Source organism: Bos grunniens, chromosome 24 (genome assembly GCF_055505025.1).
Source record: "Bos grunniens cultivar Pamir isolate PY7600 chromosome 24, Bosgru_T2T1.0, whole genome shotgun sequence".
Classification (NCBI taxonomy): domain Eukaryota; kingdom Metazoa; phylum Chordata; class Mammalia; order Artiodactyla; family Bovidae; genus Bos; species Bos grunniens.
In genome coordinates, this window is record NC_141188.1 from 58,546,889 (window position 1) to 58,570,094 (window position 23,206).

The 23,206-nt window shown below is 45.6% G+C and overlaps 1 protein-coding gene across 4 annotated transcripts in view; it reads right to left on the bottom strand.

Annotated features, from left to right (window-relative positions):
* Positions 1 to 23,206, bottom strand: part of ATP8B1 (ATPase phospholipid transporting 8B1) — a 112,178-nt gene that overhangs the window by 86,924 nt on the left and 2,048 nt on the right. Inside the window, exon 1 of one of the 4 annotated variants that reach the window (XM_086373595.1) lies at positions 672 to 692. The exons of the other annotated variants lie outside the window; for them this stretch is intronic. The gene's annotated coding sequence lies outside the window, so the exon portion shown is untranslated. Of the gene's footprint in view, positions 1 to 671; positions 693 to 23,206 lie in introns of those variants that run through there. 4 annotated transcript variants of the gene reach the window in all.

The window sequence follows — 23,206 nt, forward strand, 5'->3', positions numbered from 1 at the left end:
ATTCTATGCATTAGAAGCACATCACCAGGTCCAGCCCACACACGAGGAGAGAGGATGCCCAGAAATGTAAGCCACAAATTACACTTAATGAGAATCCTGAGATGTGTTAGCCAGGTCCCAAATTTAGTCAAAACTTGGTCAAGACAGCTCTCATGGAATAAGTGTGAGGTCTCGAACTGAAATGAGACCAGACCAGGGAGACACAACTTCACTCAGACCAGCTTTGGGAGATGAGAGACACAGACGCACTAGAGGATGGAGCTGGGGGTTATCCCAGAAGAGGCAAAAATAAAACTTACAATTAATTTTTCACATCAAAGTTGATATCAACTATGGTCCAATGTTCAATTTTTGTTCACAGCACCAGACATGATGTTTATATCTTACTCTTTTGGGGATGATTAACTACCAATTCTTAACTTACCTTGTGCAATGAAAGAGAAAGAAAATTCTTAGAAATAATGCCAAACATTATCTTTCTGGGAAGCCCATTGTAAATCACTGTGGAATTTAAAGGCTAGAGTTCAAATGCTGAAAAAAATCAAGTGATCCTGAAATCCACATTTCTGATCGCCATGTTTGATTACAATGAATCTCAAAATCACAAGTTTATCAGTCTATGTAAAACAGGTTAAAACAGAAAGCAAACAAGATTTTTTTCTTTTACTCACTTGAGTAAATCCTTGAAAGGGTTACTAAATATTCAACTTGTCAGTTTCTTTCAAAAGTCCTTTTAAAATGAAAATGTCTAAATTTGCCTTAACTGGAAACAAAGCTGAGGGTTTTACAATATTCACTCTGGAAATGGCTCCCTCTGGCCCAGCTCCCAGGTCATCATGCGCAGCTGCCACGAACATCCTGTTGTATGTTGACATATATTAACAGCTTCGGGAATATAACAATTAGGAGAGTCAGATCTTATCATCCTGCAGAAATACGGTAGGCTGGCTTCCAATTCAGGGCAGCGCTGGGTGAAGCAAGAAAACTTCTCAGAAGCTGTGTATGGGTGGGAGCAGGCGTCACCGTTATATTGGCCATTTACCTCTACATTGGTGTGAGAAATTATTTCATTTAAGCTTTCAGAAATGCTTGCCCAGGCTTCACATTTTGTAACCCTCCACATCTGTTCACTGGTTTTAGCCAAAGGGGTTGCTTGACAGAAGTGATATTGCACACAAAATGTGAACAACTTATTTTTCCGGTGAACACTTTTATCCTAAGAGAAAGACGTGGTTTCACGTTTCCTTTTCCAGCACACCCGCCCCTCCTCCTTCGCCCTAACCGATTAGGAGATGATGATCTCTTAGTGGCCAAGACTCCAGTTTCTGCAGGCGCGTTCCTGATTACATCATGATTCGGACAAACAACTTCCTTGTCTCAGGATTACGAGCACGATTTATGTGGCCTGGCCAACGCTGGCTGTGCAAACAGGCTGCTCTGGGGCCAACCAGGTGGCTAAAATTCATAAGACAGACTTACAGACTAGTCACATAACCACTGCTGGCAGATGTGAGCAATCTCCCAAACAGCAAGAGGCAGGCCTTGATTTCAATCGATTTTGAAATCACGTGGGGAACTTCAGAAAAAGAAATGGACAAGGACCCAGGACAGTCAACTTTCTCAGCCTCCAGAGAAAGTGGATTGTGTTGACGAACAAGAATTAGGACTGCGTTCCTGGCCTAGACTGAAATGTTAAAAGAATTTCCGTTCTTGCCAATAGATGAGGTACCTTGATCATATTCTTTACTCTTCATCCTTCAGACTTTCATACGCATCTGGAGAGCTTTGTTGAGTTTTTACACCACTATCAAGCAGTTAAGATCTTAAAATAGAAACACCTGTTTTAGAGTCACAAGGATTGTTATAGAAAATGTCCAAACTCTTCATTTTACAAGAAGAATCTGGAGCTCAGAAAGGTTAGGGGAAGGGACAGTGCCGGACCCATATTGAGTCTCCCTCAACTCCAGTGTCTCCATCAGTAAAGTGGTGATTAATGGATGAACTAAATTTCCAATAGTTACTGTATGTCTACTAGGCTATGGACAACATGGGATGAATAAGATATGATGACCATCTCCCCAAGAGGAGAGAAACCATCACAGAGATTATCATAGTTCAATATGCAAAGTGCAGGAGAAGGTGGCATGCCCCAGAGGGTGGACTGCAGTCTTGGAAGAAGTCATACCTGACGCAGCCTGGTACCTGACGCAGCCTGGTACCTGACCCAGCCCAGTACGTACCTGGGAGGGGCTCCAGACCAGAACACTGAACCTGAACCTGAAAACAATAAAGCATTGTGCTCCCTCAAAGAAAGGGTGAAGAAGGCAAAGGGGCTGTGCCCTCCCTTTAGAATTATTGGGAATCTAGTGTCCAGCACGTGAAGGGGCTTGGTAATCAGCAAATCACTACACAGATGTTAGCTCTGAGGTTAAGGGATTTAATCAAGGCCATTCATAGCTGATGCTTTACAGAATCCAGTCTGACGTCCTTGAGTTACGCCCCTCATTTATTTCAATCACTTCCCTCTGTCTTTATATCTAGACATTTCTGTAAGCCTGAGTAAATTTTGATAAGCTAAAAAGACATCCTGTAAACAGCAGACTCTTACAGCATCTACCTTCTGAACAGTTCTTTGCCTTGACTTCGCATTAGAATGACCCCAGGGGAACCTACGTTGGGTGATCAGAATCTCCAGCATCAATATATTCGATGCTCCTCAAGTGATTCTAGTTTGTAGCCAAGTTTGACGGTCTCATGCATTGCAAAACCAAGAATGGACTGTACCCTCCCTCCCACAGACAGTCCACAGTCACCTCTGGTTTATGCGTCTTAACGAAGGTTATAGAGAACATGAAATCCATTTCAGTCTGGACTACAACGTGGTAAGGAAAGCAGTTTACCCCCTGAAGGATAACTGGCTTAGATTAATACTAGTCTGTCTTTTCTGAAGATACATGGGTTGATAGGGGAGGAGGGGGGAATTGCCCAGAAGCATGACAAGTGGCAGAGAACAGACTGTCTGGGCTAAAAATGCCCTACAGAGCAGTCATAAAATAGATAATGGTCAGATTAGAGTGGGGAGTGGGGAAAAAATGCTCCTGGAGGAATGCAATCATGGAGAAAACAATATCAAAGTGAATTCCTATCTAACAGAATTACTACTGTATTTATTGGGGTCCTTTGAAAAGGATGACAGTCATAAAACAGGACGGAGGCATCTGTCTCAAAACAATTTTATGTTTCCATTTCTTTTATTGTATAGGCAGGCCCATGTAAAATAAGAACTTTAAAAATATCAGATACACCTGGTAGATGCTGCTGAAAATGAATCTTAAAATACTTCTTGACACAATTCACAGGAAAGGCTAAAAGAAAATTAAGTATTGGAGAAAATACAAAAGTCATCTTTTCTACTGTTTATCAAAGGGCTCTGATGCCAGAGCTGTTGTTCTCTCATCAATATGTCTGATCAAGGGCTCATGAGAATTATGGAACTTTGCCACCAATCAAACCCAGAAGCCACTTATGAACAGGAACCTCCTGGAGATTCACATGCACATCTATGTTTGAGAAGCCATTGGTATACATTGTAGAAGCAGTCACTTTCTGGAAGGTCCTTCTCAGGCATGGGTGGGCGCAATCAGGCAGCAGATTGTCTTTAAAATCCATTTAATTCCCAGCATCACCCCCACCCCAATCAGAATTTCACTATTAATATTTCCCAAGTCATTCTTCTGAGGAACACCAATCATTCTTCAAGAGGCCCTCCAAAGTAACCTCTTCTTGGGAACCTTCCTGAACCCTTCTAAACTGAGTTACTGTTTGATAACTCCCTTCTCTGTGCCCCCACAGCCTTGAGTTTCAGGCCCCCTCCCCTCACCCCTGCAGACTGGTCTCCATTCATTCCCCACTCAGGCAACACCTGCTCCCACTAACTTTCCACCGAGAGTCATCAAACCACAAGCTTCGGCCATTCTGCCCGCCACTGAGCTGTAGCGAGCGGGACAGAAGATTCCAGGCTCACAGGGCAGCACACCAATCACTGCACACGCAAACAAGGGGTCTCCCTCTCAAGAGAAAGAGCAGAGGGCGTCCCTCAGGAGAGCCTATTTCCTTCGGGTGGTCAGAGGACACTCTGAAGAAACGACACTCAGCCAAAAAGCAAGAGATAAGTGAAACGGAGCAGGACGCCACGGCCGTTGCCCAGCCCCCACGTTTTCAGCTCGCCTTCTGTCTGTGGAAAAATGCTAGCCCAAGAACAAGCTTCATCAGAGACGTGAAAAAATGCATAAACAAAGGAAAACGGTCAAAGCAGGCCAAATAATGATAATGTACCCATTAAACACAGTCAGGGACCTTTAGTTCCTCCTCAAGGGTTACAGATAATATTCCGAGCCATATCCTGTGAGCTGTCTTGTAGATAACTGAAATGCCAAGTGGAGAAGTTAACTATGATGACTAGACTGTAGCCGTACATAAACTGCCATCATTCCGAGAATTGGCCTCCAAAAAATGGAAACAAACCGATGCTGGAACTTCAGGTTAACTGTACCTAGAGCAATCAAGATGATGCTGGTCAGACCATCGATGACCAATCTCAAGACGACGGTCAGAACTGACTGTGCTGTTTCTGCATGTAGACTCCTCTCTCTGTCTATAAAAGCTCTTGCCCACTGATTTTCAGGCGGAGGGGAGATGGGGTAGAGTAGGCCTTTGGATGGACAACCACCCTCCCTTGCTGGCTGTGTGTGTGTTAGTTGCTCAGTCATGTCCAATTCTTTGCGACCCCATGGACTGTAGCCCACCAGGCTCCTCTGTCCATGGAATTCTCCAGGCAAGAATACTAGAGTGGGTTGCCATTTCCCTCTCCAAGGGATCTTCCTGATCCAAGGATCGAATATGGGTCTCTTGTACAGCAGGCAGATTCTTTACCCTCTGAGCCACCAGGGAAGATCCCCCACCACCCTAGTTGCCAGCATTCAAAATAAAGCAAACTTTCCTTTCCACCAACCTGGCCTCGTTAATGGCTCTGAGTGGCAGGCAGCCAGACCTCGCTTTCAGTAACATAAGGAGGAGTCATTCGCAGGGAGAGCTTCCCGGTGAGAAAGCAACAAATGCGCAGGTGTGGAGACAGGAAGGGCTTCGTCGTGCTCCAGGAACTGAAAGAGGACAAGAACGGACCTGGTGGGGGGCCGGGCCTGGTGAGCCCTTTAAGAAGGGAAATGTTCTTGAAACTGCAATGCTGAGCTGCAGACAGGTTTTGCAGCTGGGTGTGGACATGCTTCAGGATGAATGGCTGCTCTGGGTCGGAAGGGGCAGAGTGGAGACGAGACACCAGTCAGGAGACCCCTGAGGCGGTCCAGGAAAAGGATGGTGGGGGCTGGAACTAAGGGGACGGCAATGGAGAGAAGCAGGCAGATTCAAGACCTTCTGGGAGTAGAAGCAGCAGATCTGGAGATGGACTGAAGTGGGGGTCAAGATGGTGGAGTGTGGGAGAGAAAGCGTCACAGGTCGAGTCCACAGGTAGAGAAGCGTCGTCTAAACTGATTGGGGTTCAGGGCTGGATGTGCTGGGGTTGCGGGCGGGGGACAGGGCGCTCTGAAGATGCTCAAGTGGAGAGAACAGGCTGGCAGAGAGAAAAGGTGGCTGTAATGGAAGGTCAGCCGAAATCGGCACATTGAACTAATAGTACGTAGTTAGTTATTGGAGAAGGGAACGGCAACCCATTCCAGGATTTTTGCCTGGTGAATTCCATGGACAGAGGAGCCTGGTGGGCTACACGGGGTCACCAAGATTCAGACACGACTGAGTGACTAACACTAACTAACAAAGCCACAGAAACAGAGGCGATTACCCCACGGAGGGGAAAACAAGGCTGGGACTGAGTCCAGAGGAACCCCAGGGTTTTATGCCATTCCTGTCCATCGTTCAGAGCAGGATTTCTCAGCCTTAGTATTACTGATGTTTTGGGTGGGAGAGACCTTCGTGGTGGGGGCTGTCAGAGGTTTAGCAACACTCCCAGCCTCAATTACTAAACGTCAGTGGCAACCCCTAAGTTGTGACAACCAAAAATGTCCCCCTGTGACCCAAATCACCTGTGGTTGATTAGGTTGGGGAAATTTCTGCAAAATGTTTTAAGAAACCTGGTGCTCATTTCTGTTTCAACAAGTTCACAGCCAACTCACGATAAGGGCTCTACAAACGACATCAACTTTCTCACGTTCTGACTTTGTGGACAAGCACATAAAATTGAATACAACTGGGCCAAGTATTAAACTTCACTTTGCTCCACCTACTAGGAAACAAATGTAGTTACACTATACTAAGTAAAGATACTTTCAAGATCCTGGAAACTCATTATCATCTTTTGACAATAACATAAACCCAAACCAGAATAGTGAGTGAATGTAGGCATTAGTTGTCTTCCCTTGGATGCAAACATCTTCTAGCTCAGAGCTGCAGAAAGATCTAGGCGTTCCCAAGTACCATTAGTAAAAAGATCTCTAACCCAAACCAAGATGTCACAAGAGTCCATTTTTCCCAAACAGGAGTTAACTAAAATTAACCCCTAGTATTATGTGGCATTTGCAAAGGATGGCAATGAGAAACAAAAGCTGGTACCAAAATCTTAAAATATCTATTTTTGTTTGTGACTGTTGTGCTAAGTAATAAGGCCTAAGAACTTGGCTCGTCTCATCTGGCATCTTTCTAAAAGAAGGAAAGCCGTGCAGTTGGTTCTCTCAGTCCACAGGGGGTTCTTTCCACCCCAGCTGTTGTCGAGGTTCAGTCCCTAAGTCATGTCAGACTCTTTGTGACCCCACAGACTGCAGCGTGCCAGGCTTCCCTGTCCTCCACTACCTCCTGGATCACTGCAAAAACAACCAACTTAATACACTGAAGAAGTAACTGTGGAAGGCATCAGAACCATCTGGAAGTTTTGTTCAGCCACAGAACGCTGGGTCCCAGTTCCTGAGTTTCTGACTCAGTAAATCTGGAGGGGGCCCTCACTTGTGCTGATGCTGCTGCCTCCGGGACCATACTCTGAAAACCAGTATCCAGACATCAAGCCGCGTTGGTGTGTGAAATAAATAGCTGGCCTCTCTCTGAGATGGCGTGATCCAAGCTCCGACCGGAATATACAGAGAGGGACCGGAGCAAAGGAGAGGCCGCTCACTTTGACCGGGGAGCGTGAAGAAGCAGGAAGTCATCCAGGAGGAGGGGACACCTGGTCAGCAGGGGGAGGCAGGGTGGGAAAAAATGTCACAGGTGAAGGACACGGTATGGCAAAGACCCCGAGACACAGGGAGGGCGCTCCGTCCCTACAGAATTGTAGGTAAAAGGGGAGTGCCGTTTGTTATCAGGCGGTTAGGAGAAGCAACTACACAATTAACATCAGGAATGAAAACGTTCCCTTTCTATGCGAAGTGTTTTAATGATCAAATATTTCACTATCATCCTTTTTCCTTTTGCAACGAATGCTTTCCTCCTTAAATAACAGGCCATGCTTTTAAAAAGTGGATCACAACACCAGGATTATTAAATACGAATAACCCTGCCATTTTAACATCACTAAGGACATGGGCAAATACAGCATGCCCCGAGTTAGTGTAAAGATGGCGCCTGCAACGGACCTGAAACAAAGACAGAAACATCTCAGGAACACCTTTTAAGCAGCGGTTGGGCAGAGGCAGAGGGAAGGATCTAGTAAATTTAATATAGGAATGTTAGAGCTGGGAATTCTGTGGGATACTTTTACTCATATTATTTATTTATCTATTTACTTTTGGCTGTGCTGGGTCTCTGTTGCTGCACACGGGCTCTCTCTAGTTGCGGTGAGCAAGGGTTACTCTCTAGCTGCGGTGTGTGGGCTGGTCATGGGAGGGGCTCCTCACGGGGCAGAGCAGGGCTCTAGGGCACACGGGCTTCAATAGCTGTGACGCATGTGCTTAGCTGCCCGGAGGCGTGTGGGATCGTCTGGGAGCAGGGATCGAACCCATGACCCCTGCGTTGGCAGGCAGATTCTTAACCACTGGACCCCCAGTGAAGCCCCGGATATCTTCTAATCTAAGATCCTCATTTCAGAAATGTGTCTAAAGTTCAATAAAACTAGGAACTCCCAAAAAATGTTAAACTTTTTTAAAAATCAAGATTTGCTTGAATGCAAAGGAAAGATACTATCAAGTGGGGTTAAAATAAAGCCAGATAGGGAACATTGACTTTGAAAATGCTCAGGCAGAAAAATGTTTTCCAACAACTCAGAGCTTGTCAGACAAATTCTAAAGTATACAAGGACTGCCCAACAGGATGTTAGAATATTTAAAAGATCTGAAGTATTCAAGGATACAAGTTTGAAGACAATAAATTAAGACATTAACATTAAATTCTAGGAGTGCTCTGGACTGGAAATCCTTGCACAACACCTACGACAACATGGCAAACTAAATTTTACTAGCAAATAAAATGTACTGTAGTTCTTGCAGTGGTCGCCAGCCTTTACATTCCCTGAGTTCTGTGCCAAGTGCAATAAAAGACACATTATGCTTACTTATTTCCTTATGACACACGCTAAGGAGCCCATATATAAGAAGATGTAACTTCATCTGATGAGAAGTGGGCATGAAGTCCCAGCTAGAATTGAGACTGGGCGGCATGTCATCTTCTTATTCCAGCTCAGTCTTTGCCCTGAGCTTCTTCTCCCAAACTGGTTTTTAGTGACTTGTTGATTTCACAACTTTACTGATTTTCAACTTTTAAAAAGGCGTCTCTTCATTTAAAAATGGTCTAGCCTCAGTGGTGAAGTATACAAATGTTGGTATTATTTAATTTTTCTGAAGATTTAAAATGTCTCAAAATAGAAGGAAAAAGCATTTAAGATAAAAAGACCTTATCTGGAATTTTATAAACTTTCTGAAGGAACATGTAGTATTCACTATGTAGACAAAAAAAAACAAAAAAAAAAAGCTGATAAAAGCTAATATGTAATGAACAAAACAGAACCCACCAGGCATCTCTGCCACCAGAAAAACATGTTTCTTAAAAAGAGATGAAAAGCATATTTCTTTTCTTTGTGTGAAGACCATACTGTCTTATACTTTAGTTAGATGTGGTTTTGTCTGATTCCCCTATTAAATATTAAATATCTGAAGGGCAAGGACTATTGCTAACACAGTCATGGCTCCCTAAAGTCAGTATGGAAAATGAAATTAATGACCATCCAAGCTGGTCATCAAGGATAGGGTGTTCTCTTCATCCAGTCACCACACATTTGTTGAGCTCCTTCCATGTAGAAGGAACTGTGGTTAGCACAGACTGCACACAGAAAATTCCAAGACAAACAAAGGGCAAACTCCCTTCAAAATAGAGTATGATCCATCCAGATCTCGGTATTAGCGGTATCCACTGGGACTGCTACACTTTAAGGACCAGGATTTCAAATATCTGAATGAGTATCATTATTAAGACAATGCTTCATCCTGGAAGAAACTGAGCTTGCCCTTTCAGAATATTGGACCCTAATTCTTCCCCAGTACTACCCACAATATCATAATTCCTGGAAATCTGGCTGCCAAATTCCATGGCTGCCAATGAAGCATATGTTTCATCGTGTTCTTAACCTACCATGCTTGACATTGTTTCCACCAAGTAAATTTTCAAAACTGGAATCTTATGACAGATGAGATCATGCAGAGTCATGGAATCACATCAAGATGATATCCTTGTCCGACTCTTTGTGACTCTATGGACCACAGCCTGTCAGACTCCTCTGTCCTTGGGATTCTGAAGGCAAGAATAATGGCGTGGGTTGCCATGCCCTCCTCCAGGGGATCTTGCCAACCCAGGAATTGAACCCACATCTCTTAAGTCTCCTGCATTGGCAGGGGTTTCTTCACCACTAGTGCCACTGGGAAGCCCATAAAACATCAGAGCCATGATTTGAATCACAAAGAAATGGGATCTTAACAAAACAATGGGCTGATCACTGAACCAAAAGTTGAAAAGAGTGTCTTAGCCCAGTTTTGGCCAGCCACCCAAACCTTACTTTCCCTTGAGTTTCTCTTCTGTGCTATGGAAGCAATACCTGTCCTAGTAACTCCCAACTGAGAAGGTTTTAAAACTATGAAGTGATCTAAAACTGCAAAACACTGTTATTTCCAGACAAGGTCAAAGAACTAACTGGTCAGGGACTCAGTCAGATCTGCCAGTTCCTGAACTCAGAGCTTGTCCCCAATACCAGGCTGCTGCTAATCACAAATAAGGAATATTCACTAAAATTCAGGAATAACACAACACAGACATTTCAAGAGACTAAGGGGAAAAAAAATCAATTCTCTTCTCATGCCCAACTCCAGATTTTTTTAAAATGCACAGAAGATCCAGGAGTTGTCAAAGGGAGCTTGAATATATACATAGTCTTTAAATTCCAAACATCTTTGTGTTCCTAAATTTTTATTCTGAGTAGTGTTGCCAAATAAAACACACAGGATGCACAGTCAAATTTGAATTTTAGATAAATCATCTTTTAGTCTCAGTATGTCTCAAATATTGCATGGGAAGGACATACTTATGTTAAAAGTGTATTTGTTGTCTAGTTAAGATTCAAAGTTAATTGTGTGCCTTGTGTGTTTTTATTTGCTTCTGTATTTCAAAATTGTTTGTACTGCTTTTACAACCATTAACTGCAAGGTCCTGAAGGGAACCCTCACCTTGGGTGTCTTGAAATCCTCAATCAGCTCAATTTCTGCTTTTGTCAATTACTCGTTCTGAGACTTCAAGCCACCTACAGTTCCTTCACTTGGAAAAAAAGAGGCCAGTAAATACAGTCAGGGCTTCCCAGGTGGCTCAGTGGTAGAAAATCTGTCTGCCAACGCAGGAGATGCAGGTTTGATCCTGGGTTGGGAACCTCCCCTGGAGAAGGAAATGGCAACCCACTTAAGTATTCTTGCACTGGGAAATCCCATGGACAGAGGAGCCTGGTGGGCTACAGTCCATGGGGTCACAAGAGTAGGACACGACTTAGCAACTGAACAACAAGTAGAGACAGCACAGGACCGAGTGGGTAAATGCTACTTGTGCAAGCATAGAACTCTGTCAACACAGGCAACACCACTTTGTCATACACCCTGTGTGCTGGGCTGTGCTTAGTCCCTCAGCTGTGTCCAACTTTTTGTGATCCCATGGACTGTAGCCCACCAGGCTCCTCTGTCCATGGGGATTCTCTAGGCAAGAATACTGGAGTGGGTTGCTGTTCCCTCCTGCAGGGGTTCTTCCCAACCCGGGGATTGAACCCAGGTCTCTGCACTACAAGCTGATTCTTTACTGTCTGAGCCACCAGGGAAGCCCAAGAATAGTGGAGTGGGTAGCCTATCCCTTCTCCAGGGGATCTTCCTGACCCAGGAATCGAACCGGGGTCTCCTGCAGGTGGATTCTTTACCAGCTAAGCTACCAGGGAAGCCCCACACACCTCATACGCATATTTAAAATCACAATTTGGTTTTTAGACAAGGCCACATAAGCCAATTTAAATACCCTACTGTTGAAATTAACACAATATTGTACATCAACTAAACTGCAATAAATTTCTATAATTAAAAAAAAAAAAATACCGCACTGTCCATGAGAAATTCCCAAACTTTAGTGCTGCTACTGCTGCTAAGTCACTTCAGTCGTGTCCGACTCTGTGTGACCCCATAGACGGCAGCTACCAGGCTCCCCCATCCCTGGGATTCTCCAGGCAAGAACACTGGAGCAGGTTGCCATTTCCTTCTCCAATGCAGGAAAGTGAAAAGTGAAAGTGAAGTCACTCAGTTGTGTCTGACTCTTCGAGACCCAGTGGACTGCAGCCTACCAGGCTCCTCCATCCATGGGATTTTCCAGGCAAGAGTAATGGAGTGGGGTGCCATTGCCTTCTCCGAAACTTTAGTGAGTTCCCAATAAATATACCAGCTGCCCCTTTCCCATGTCTAATACAAACATTTGACCTGTGTATGGTGGTCCTGCCAACTAGATAACACTGTACCAGAGTTCCTCTGTCATTCTCGTCCATAAGGCAACACTAGAGCACTTCCACAAGTGCTTTCTTTGCTCAAATTTAAATGCTTTATTGCTTAAAAAAATAGTTGAATGTACTATTCCACAAAAAAACAATAAAAATTAAAAGGATGGCCCTAAGGTTGGAAAGCATTGGTTTCCTAAGGTTTCCAGCACCCCTGCCCATCCATGCTTGTGCTCGGCCATATCTGACTCTTTGCAACCCTTGGGGCTGCAGCCCACCAGGCTCCCCTGTCCGTGGGATTTTTCCAGGCAAGAATATTGGAGTGGGTTGCCATTTCCTCCTCCAGGGGATCTTCCAGGAATCAACATCCCAGCCCAGGAATCAAACCCACATCTCCTATGTCTCCTGCACTGCAGGTGGATTCTTTACCACTGAACCATCATGGAAGTGCTCAGTTTCGTAAGGTTTCCAATGTCCCTATGGAATTCTTTAAACCAATCTCCACGCAACCGGTTCCCATGGTTGCATATCTCCAGGCAAAATTCCTGAATTTATCAGAGCTTGACCTCTGGCCACTCCTGGGTGGAAGTGAACACAACCAACGCTAAATTCGTAATCTTCCGTCCTGCTCCTCTGTCTCTGACATCCTCGCCTCCCATCCCTTATGTCAGAAACCTGAGAATCAACTGCTCCCTCCCATTCACGAGATCCTGGAATCTGATCCATCGCCCAGGTGGAGACTCCACAACCAAACCGCAGCTTCCGCCCCCTGCTCCACATCTCCACCGTCATCCTGGCCCAAGCCCCACCTCTCATCTCTCTCTCTCAGACCCTGGCAGCAGCCTCCTCACTGGTCTCCTTGCTTCTGCTCTTGGCTCCCTACCCCGCCCATTCTCCACATCATAGTCTGAGTTTTCAACTGAAACTCAAAATCAAATCATGTCACTGCACAGCTTACAAATACATCGATGTCTTCCAACCAGCTTGGTCCGTGCCCACCTCACCCCACGCTTCTCGGTCCCAGCCATCCCAGCCCCAGCTATCCTGGCCTTCTCACAGGTCCCAGGACACAGCAGGAAGCTCTCCCCATAGGGTCTTCGCACATGCTCTTGCCCTGAGCTGGACCAGGAAAAGCCTTACCTGATGCCTTCTCATCGTTCAGGTCTCAAGAATAATCTCCTTCAAGACATCTTCCTGGGCTAAATCGTTTGTTGTGATAAAATATATACAACCTAAAATTGACCATTTTAGCCATTTCCAAGAGCATGCTTCAGTGATGTGCAGTACATGCCCACTGTACAACCATCACCGCCACCCACCTTGGGAACTTTCTCATCCTCCCCAACCGAAACTCTGTCCTCTTAAACAGTAATTCCCATGCCCCCTCCCTCCACCTCTGGTAACCCCTGTTCTCCTTTCTGCCTCTATGGATTTGACTATTCTGTGTACCTCACAGAAGTGGAATCATACAGTAGTTCTCCTTTTGTGTCTGACTTATTTCATTCAGCATAATTCTTCAAGGTTCATTCATGTTGTGGCGTGTGTCAGAATTTCCTCCTGTTTCAAGACTGAACAGTATTCCATCATATGGATGATCACTGTGTATTTATCCATCCATCCTTCCATGACCATTTGGGTTCCTCCAGGGCCATCTTAAAGTCAGCCCTCATTATTCTTAGTCATGTCTTATTTTCCTGTAAGTGCTTATCACAGACCCTAATATGTGCATCTCATATCTCTTTGGTTCAATACTGACTCCTACCAACCCTCCTCCAGCAACCCTGTGAGCACCGCAGGGGAAGGTCCCTGTTTTGTTCACCCAGGCATCAGCCACCAGCACCTGCCATGTGGTCTGGAATGTAGTCAGCGTTTAATAAGTAAATGTTGACTTTTTAAAATGAAAGAAAAATGATAAGGCCGCTCAAAAGCCACCAGTTTGTAGAGTCAGCCACAAATTCCATGTACTTTGTAGTTAGCTATGAAAGAACAAATTAATGCACACACACACACATACACACACATACACCTTCACAGAGAAATATTTAGCTCTCTGGGCACAAACAATTCCTTTTTGAACAATGTTAATCGATCTATTTGTGACTAACACACATTTCCATTCCCTGTGACCCTTTCAAGAATGCGTCACATGCAAAAGTAACTTGTGTACTCAGCAATTAAGGATTTAAACACGGCTAAATGCTACAATGTGGATGATTACGCTAAACAAAACACCACAGAAACATCATGCTAAGTGAAATAAGGCAGCTCACAAAAGAACATATGTTGTGTGCTTCCATTTAGAGAAAAGGTCCAGATTGGCAAATACACAGGTTCAGAAAGCAGAGGTTGCCAGGAGCTAACGGGAGCAGGACTATGAGTGACAGCTAAAGGGGACCAGACTCCTTTTTTGAGGTTATAAAAAGCTTCCAGAATAGACTGCGATGGGACTTCCCTGGTGGTCTAGTGGCTAACATTCTGTGCTCCCAACGCAGGGGGCCCAGGTTTGATCCCTGGTCAAGGAACTAGAGCCCAACACCACAACGAAGAGTCTGCAAGCTTCGATGAAGATCAAAGATCCTGAATGCCACACCTAAGACCAGTGGGGCCAAAAAAGTATTCAGATATTAAAAAAAAAGACCGTAGTGATGGTGGTGCAACTCTGTAAATAGACTAAAACCATAGAACTGTACACTGTGAAAGGGTGGATTGTACAGTGCAGGAATTATATCTCAATAAAACTGTTTGAAAAAAGATAACCCACGTGTGTGGAGATAGGGGTGGCCAGCCTGTGTTTGTGGGCGAGAAGAAGCTTCCCCACTAGACAATTTGTGGTAAGGTTGGGAGCGGTGGGAGCAGGGATCAGGGCCTTACCAGCAATTTCACCTGTTCCCTCTTGCAGGAGAGGTCTCCATACCCTACGTCCCCCATGGAATACAGACCATCTTCCTTCCCAGGTGGAGCTAGGGGTAAAAACTCTGCTCAATCCCTGGATCAGGAAGATCCCCTGGAGGAGGGCATGGCAACCCACTCCAGTATTCTTGCCTGGAAAATCCCGTGGACAGAGGAGCCTGGTGGGCTACAGTCCACAGGGTCACAGAGTCAGACATAACTGAGCACCTAACACGGTCACTTTCCTTCCAGTACAAGCAAAAGCCTCTGCTTCATGGAAATCATCTTTTCCAGCACCTCCCCTCTCCCCAGCAAAGAAAGGCATGCTCTGACGATAAAGTTCTCTGCTGAAGTTCTGTGAATGAAAATCTTACACAAATGTGTCTTCTGAAGAGCCTTTTTATAACCTATTATGAGTGAGCTGAACACAGCCCGTTGAATTTACCGCATTTTGAAAATTCAGATTTCCATCTGCAACCCAGAGTCTGCCAAGAAAGTTATCTTTGGCTCCTCTTTCTCTTACATCCCAAGTTCAGTCCATCTGGAAATCCTGTTGGCTCTACCTTGAAAAAATATCCACAGCCTTCTTTCTCTCAGACTTCTCACCTTGGTCCCAGACTCCAATATAGTTCACCTGGTTCCGCTTTCTAACTACCCTCCCAGTCTAAGACCCTTCCCCTGACATGGTCTCCACACAGCAACCGGAGGGACTAAAACAGAAGTCAGAGGCTAGATCACGACCCTCAGGGGGCAACGTCCTCCACTGACACCCTCATCCAGCTTGCACAAAGTCAGAGCCAAAGTCCTCACACTCATAGGAAGCCCTGCACCAGGGGCGCCATACCCCCTTGCTCTGTCTTCCCGGCCCTGCCCCTCCGCACTCCAGGTTTGAGGAACAGCCAATGACCTGTTTGCCTTCACCACACCAGCCAAGCACCAAGTCATCTGTGCCCGGGACACTCTCCCCACCCCTGCTCTGCCAAGATCTTCCTAATTCACTCTCTCCCTGCTGAGTCTTCACCCAGATGCCACCCTGTCCACTGTCCAACTGCATCCTGCTCCCTTGCCTTCCCCCCTACCCCCCGCCCAGATTCTTTTTCCCTTCTCAGCTTCCTCTTTTTCCTCCCCTGTAGCACTGATCTTCACACACACCATGTAATTTACCTGTGCGCTGTGCTTAGTCGCTCAGTAGTGTCCGACTCTTTGCAACCCCTTGGACTATAGCCCGCCAGGCTCTTCTGTCCATGGGATTCTTCAGGCAAGAATATTGGAATGGGTTGCCATTTCCTCCTCCAGGGGATCTTCCCAACCCAGGGATGGAACCCAGGTCTCCTGCATTGCAGGCAGATTCTTTACCATCTGAGCCACCAGGGAAGCCTGTAATTTACCTATTCACTATCTTTATTATCCACTGTCCTCATCTCGATAGAATGTGAGCTCCTTAAGGGCAGGCTCTTCACCTCCTTGATTAATTGACCGACGCTGAGTGCCTGGCACGAAGAATGTGATTTGTAAGTAGCTGTTGGCCAGCCGTCTTAGACTTTGTAAGGCTAAGGAGTGTCCATGCTGCAGAATGACTGAGGAGACAGGAAATTCCCTAAGAGAAGCCATTCAAGAAGCTTGCTCAGTCATGTCTGCCTCTGGCAAGCCCATGGACTGTAGCCCGCCAGGCTCCTCTGTCCATGGGATTTCTCAGGCAAGAATACTGGAGTGGGTTGTCATTTCCTTTCCCAAGGGATCTTTCCAACCCAGGGATCCAAACCCTTGTCTCCTGCATTGGCAGGCGGGTTCTTTACCACTGAGCCACCTGCTAGAACTCAAGAAATGAGACCAGTAGTGACTAAGAGCACAGGGCCTGAGCAAACTTTCTTCAGCTTTTTTTTTTTCAAGTGTTGCTCTGAATGATCTCAAGGATCCAGGTCACACTGGATGCTACTTATGTGACCTTTGAGAATTTTCACCATATTTCTCTATGCAAGAGGGGAAGGCTAAGACTGATTTTAAAAAAATATTCTAAATCTCAACCGAGTTGAACTAGATAAAGTAGCAAAGCTCCGACAGATTAATATCCTTTCTGTGGTTGGGACTGGCACAGGATAGGAAGATGGAATGATATCCAGGGATAGTGACATTGGAGTCAGTGGGAAATGTGTGTATGTTTTACTTAAAAAAAAAAAAAGTCTTGCTTTTAAAATATGCAAATCCTTATCTAGGCTAATTTTCAAGACACCCTATGAGCAAAAGGTCACGTAAGAGTCTATTGTTCCAATTAAGATGTTTTTAGCCTAATAGATATCTAATCATGATCAAAAGGGTTCTGGTTTTGATCCTGCTCCATGAATAAGCACATTAGTACACAGACGCAACATCTGACAATTCTGCCACCCTGTGACTGATCTCTTGCCTTGAAACCTATTTTGAAAACCATGGGTTCTACCCTAAGGTAAAAAACAATCTGATTTTTAAGTATCCCATTTTCAAACATTACATATAAGTTTTTCTCTCATTCTCACGCTCCCTCTATCCACCAAAAAAAAAAAAAATTTTTTTTTTCTTTAATTCAAGTCAATTCTGGAGGAAAGTTACGGATTTTCACCTCTACTAGGAAATAGCCTCCCTGGAGGGCAGCTGTGGCCTGCAGAAATCTTCAGATGGTGGAGCCAGGCCTTCTGAGCTTTTAAGCCCACCCTGGTATAGAGCACGGTGTCACCCACACCGCAGGTCAGCGGGTGATGAATGACCTGTTTTTGGTACCAGAAGAACACTGGGAGGAGAGGAGGTGTGCCAGCCGTGTGAGAGCAGCCTCAGGTGCAAAGGAGAAACGTGGCTGCTGCCACGTGTCTTCCATGCCACCAGCCTCCGCGCAGTGTCCCACATCCTCATCTCCAAGATGCTTTGGAGGAAAATGTGATTCTAAATTCTCCATGTCCCTGGTCATCTTAGCCAGGTTCTATGTTCTATGAATGACAAATCTCACAAAACTGAATCACATCGCAGCAGCTCCCAGGAAGAAACAGATGTTCACATGCCCATGTTCACAACAGCCAAAGGCCCTTCATCAGACAACTGGATAAACCAAATGTGGTATACACACACCGGGGAATATCATTCAGCCTTGAAAAGGAAGCGAAAGGCAATTCTGACTCATGCTGCAACGTGGACGAACCTTTAGGACATTGTGCTGAGTGGAATCAGCGTCATAAAAGGACTCGTGCTGTGTGATGTAGCTGAGGGACCTTAGAACAGCCAACTTCATGGAGACCACGCAGGCCAGAGGTTATTAGGGGATACAGTGAGGGCGAAACAGGGAGTGACTGTTTAATAGGTACAGAGTTTCCAAATGGGATGGTAGAAAACTTCTGGATATGGACAGTGGTGAGAGCCACAAGATATTGTGAATATGCTTAATGCCACTGAATTCACACTTTAAAATGGCTGAAATGACAAATTTTATAAATATTTTACAGTGATTGAAACAAAACTCCCATGAAATGAACTACTGCTCTAGGATGACATCATGAGGAACCTCCTCTCCTCCCAGTGTTGTTCTGGTACCAAAAACAGAGGGTAGATTTTCACTTCATTCTCACCGTCTCAGCAGCTGATGACCCCACACACACTTAATTTCACTGTTTTATCAAGAGTTCTGAAGGCTTATAGAGCATCTGCTAGTGCCTGGCTTAGGGGCCCACACGTATGATTTCCACCATGGTGGCTGGGCTGATCTGTTCCAGGGTGAAATACACACACCCCGACCCACCCCCCCACATGAGTGTGTGTTTCAACCACCCACGTTCAACGGTTATCTGTTTCCTTAGAGAGAATATTAAATGTTTCTTCTGGATCCACAGATCATATACCAATCTCAGAGAGTGGTCTCAGTAGTTCACTGCGTCACAAGAAGATAGGGTAAAGGTTTGTACATGAATCACAGCACACCATGGGCTTCCCTGGTGGCTCAGATGGGAAAGAGTCTGCCTGCAATGCAGGAGACCAGGGTTCGATCCCTGGGTCAGGAAGATCCCCTGGGGGAGGGCATGGCAACCCACTCCCGTATACTGGCCTGGAGAATTCCACGGACAGAGGAGCCTGGTGGGCTACAGTCCATGGGGTCACAAAGAGTTGGACACAACTGAGCGACTGACAGTTTCATATCACACCATAAAATAAGTAACGCACCCACCACAGGAGCCTCCCCAAACGGCAGGAATGGGCGGTCAGGGGCTGTGAGCCAATCATGCTCAGCACCCGAGTCGTTCCGATGAGGATATTCCAACTGGGCCCCATCTGAGTAAAGGTTAGAAAACTGGTTTCCAATGCTTCCTTGCTCTAAATCAAACAAACTTCAACTCTGGTGAACAAAAGCTACTCAGCAGAGAGACAAAGCCATAAATGACAGTCCTGTAAATAAGGGCCATAGCTGCTAGCCAAAGGTCAGGCTACACATACTCGATGAGAAGCACCAGGCTTCTCAGTCACACTAGGGAAGGTGGCCCTGGAGCAAGGGTGACCTCTGACACCCGGGGCCTCCAAACCCAGGAGTCCTCTCCCCAGACTGACAGCCAGCTTCCTACTGCTGATCCGCCAGAGCCTCCAGGCCCAGCTCTCCCTTATAAAGTATAAGACTTGAAGACTGATAATGAACACAGAGCTTCAGAGCTGGGAGAGGCCCAGGCCACTCTCCATGGTCTAAGGCAACCACCTCCCCATGTACAGAGGGGCAAAGTCCAGAGCAGGAAGAGAGAAAACATCCACTCTACTGTCTTACTGCTGCTGCTGCTGCTGTTAATTCACTTCAGTTGTGTCCGACTCTGTGCGACCCTAGAGACGGCAGCCCACCAGGCTCCGCTGTCCCTGGGATTCTCCAAGCAAGAACACTGGAGTGGGTTGCCTTTTCTTTCTCCAATGCATGAAAGTGAAAGTGAAGTCGCTCAGTCGTGTCTGACTCTTAGCGACCCCATGGACTGCAGCCTACCAGGCTCCTCCATCCATGGGGTTTTCCAGGCAAGAGTACTGGAGTGGGTTGCCATTGCCTTACCAAAGAGGAAAAGACAAAAACAGAAGTCAGGCCCTCCAGGAACTTCGCAGGCTTCCACATCGCCAGTCCAGTGCTGGGAGAGTATGCTCAAGCCATTTTTTAAATGAATGGATGGGATGGACGGGTAGGTGGTGGATAGATAGGTAAATGGGATTGTACCAGTGGTCTCTGTCATTAGTGATGCTCACCAGGGGCCACAACTCAGAAACCAACAGAAAGCACTGATCCTTTAAAAAGAACCCAAGTTTGGAACAGAGAAGAGTTTTCGTTTTTTGTTTAAGCAAGAATACAGGGCTTTCTCCATAATTCAGCACTTAGGACTTGACCTTCCAATGCAGGGGGTGCAGGTTCGATCCCCAGATAGGAAACTAAAGTCTCACATGTCATGGGGTGTGACCAAAAAATTTAAATAAAGAATAAGAGTACAGAGGTGAGGGAGATGAAAGCAGTCAGGAAGTGGGGGCGAAGGAGAGGAGCTGTGTCCCAAGGGCCGCCCCTCAACTCTGCAGGAGGAGGGCGCACCCAGGTGGGGGCGGCCATCCCTCGAGGCTGTGACTGGGAACGCAGACCCCTAGGTCACCGTGCCCCCTGGTCCTTAGACACCTGGACTCTGGAACCCAAGCCCTGGGTCTAGAAGTTCAGAACCGCACCCCGGCTCTAGAGGACTTTTTCTTGCCACTGCCTGGTGCAAATACACACCTATGTTTGCCTAGTGAATACTAACATATGGAGTGATGCCCATTTCCTGATCTGTCTAGGAGAAAGGCAAAGGTGGCCTGAGCCATGAGTATTTACTGATCTGACTGGTATCAACAGCACACCAGGCTTCCCTGGTGGCTCAGACAGTAAAGAATTCACCTGCAATGCGGGAGACCTGGGGTTGGTCCCTGAGTTGGGAATATCCCTGGAAGAGGGCATGGCAACCCACTCCAGTATTCTTGGCTGGAGAATCCCATGGATAGAGGAGCCTGGTGGGGCTACAGGCCGTGGGGTCGCAAAGAGTCGGACATGACTGAGTGACTAGGCAGCCATCAACAGCACAACGGTAGTAACACTGACTACGCTTGACTGAGGTCTATGCTAAGCCCTTTAAATCCCCTCAGTTGGCACTCATCACGTGACACCCTGAGGTAGTACTATCCGCTTCCATCTTACAGATGAGCACACTGAAGCTAGAGCAATCAAGGTAACAACTGGCCGTGGGTTATACAACTCGGGAGCCGTGAGGCCAGGACCCCAAGCCAGACCACAGCACCCCAGCACACGCGCACCAGCCCCTAACTGCTGCCTCTGGGCTCAATGTCCACGGGACCATCTAACATAGTTCCCACTGTGCGTGGTTTTGGTGACAATTTAAAGTGCAATTATCCATGGGGTTGCAAAAGAGTCAGATACGACTAAACAAATTTTTAACAATTAGGAAAAGTATTAACGTGTTCCTTAACGATCAGATGAGAAAAAAAAATCCTTCGTTTTCTAATAAAGATGAGATACAAGACTGTTTTATATATATATATACTATTAATTATGTGTGTGTGTGTGTGTGCTTTCTAGACTCTTCTTCCATAATGCCAGCTCTTCAGCAATATGGGACCTCTGAAGGTCTCATACTGGATATGATTTTTAGCTGGGCACAAGAATGGGGATTTGGGAGGACCTATCTTCTTTTCATGTTATAAAAACTCTTCTGGTAGCAAATTAATTTTCACTGTTGCTGTTCAGTCACTAAGTGGTGTCCGACTCTTTTGTGACCCCGTGGACTGTAGCCTGCCAGGCTCCTCTGTCCACAGGATTTCCCGGGCAAGAACTGATGTTCAGTCGCTCAGCTGTGTTCGAGTCTTTGCGACCCCATGGGCTGCAGCACGCCAGGCTGGAGTGGGAAATCTTCTCCAGGGGATTTTCCTGACCCAGGGATCGAACCTTGGCAGGTAGATTCTTTACTGCTGAGCCACCAGGGGCTTAAAACTCCTCTGGTAGCAAATTAATTTTTACTTATCTTAGTAGGTAACAAAACAACACCTACAGGCATGAATACAATTAATCTAATTGAACAATGCCAACAAACAGGCCTGAAAACTCACAAGACACCTAAAGATACCACCTATACACACACAAAAAAACTTTCCAGGAGACTAACCTAGAGGGAGGTCTAGAAGTAAACTCTAAAATTAACTGCCTGAGAAACTTTAAAGGCACCTCTTTAGAGACACAAAACATGAACAGACCCCATAACACTTGTTCTGGTATTTAAAAAGCAAGTTCCTCTGCATTCATAAGCGAACAGGCTTTTTTTTTTTTTTAACACAATGATTGAAACTAAAGAGCAAAGGTAACTAGGAGATTACAATCTCAGGTGAGCTGTAAGAATCACCTGGAGTCCATGAGTCTACTGAACACCAACACTGGATTCAAGCTTCAGTAAGGCAATAAAATACAAAAAACACACTAAATACCTGGGCATCATACTATTTTTTTTAAAAATCCATTTAATAAAGAAAACTAAGAAAAGAACAAACACCTACTATGTATAAGCAAGGTTTACTTGTTTTCTTATTTAATCTTCCGCAACCCAGGGAGGTTGAAAAACATTTTTTTCAGAAAATTCAGGAATTCATCTAAAGTGACACAATTTCAAAAATAAAGATAAGAATAAACTGTAAAGATTAAATACAATTTAAAGTAAAAGAATTGAAATCTGTGGGAATCTAAATCCATATGTTTTCCACAACTCCTTGCTCCAGGAAAAAGGGGAAGAGGAGGGAGGTAAGAAGGGAGAAAAGGAAGGAGGCAATGAGGGAGAAGCCAGGGATGGGAAGAAACATTCCACAGCTGGATGTGGCCGGAGCTGTTAGTGCCAAGACCGGAGAGACACCCGGCAAAACAACCAGTCCTGAACTTGCGTTATGCCTGCAGACTACTTACACCTGCAACTTTTTACCAAACTGTCTTAAAGCCTCAATTATTACAAAAATAAAAAGACCCCTCCGAGCTCTATCCCTAACGACTATCACTAACAAGAGCATTATTGCTTAGTGGCTCATGTCCTGTCTGACTCTCTTGTGACCCCATGGACTGCAGCCCATCACGCTCCTCTATCCGTGGGATTTCCCAGGCAAGAATACTGGAATGGGTTGCCATTTCCCTTTCCAGGGGATCTTCCCACCCACCAGGAATCAAATCTCCCTCATTGTAGGGGGATTCTTCACCACTGAACCACAGTAAGTGCACACTGATATGCATTTTCCTTAAAAAAAAAACCAAAAAACAGAAGGAAAACTCGAAAGTGG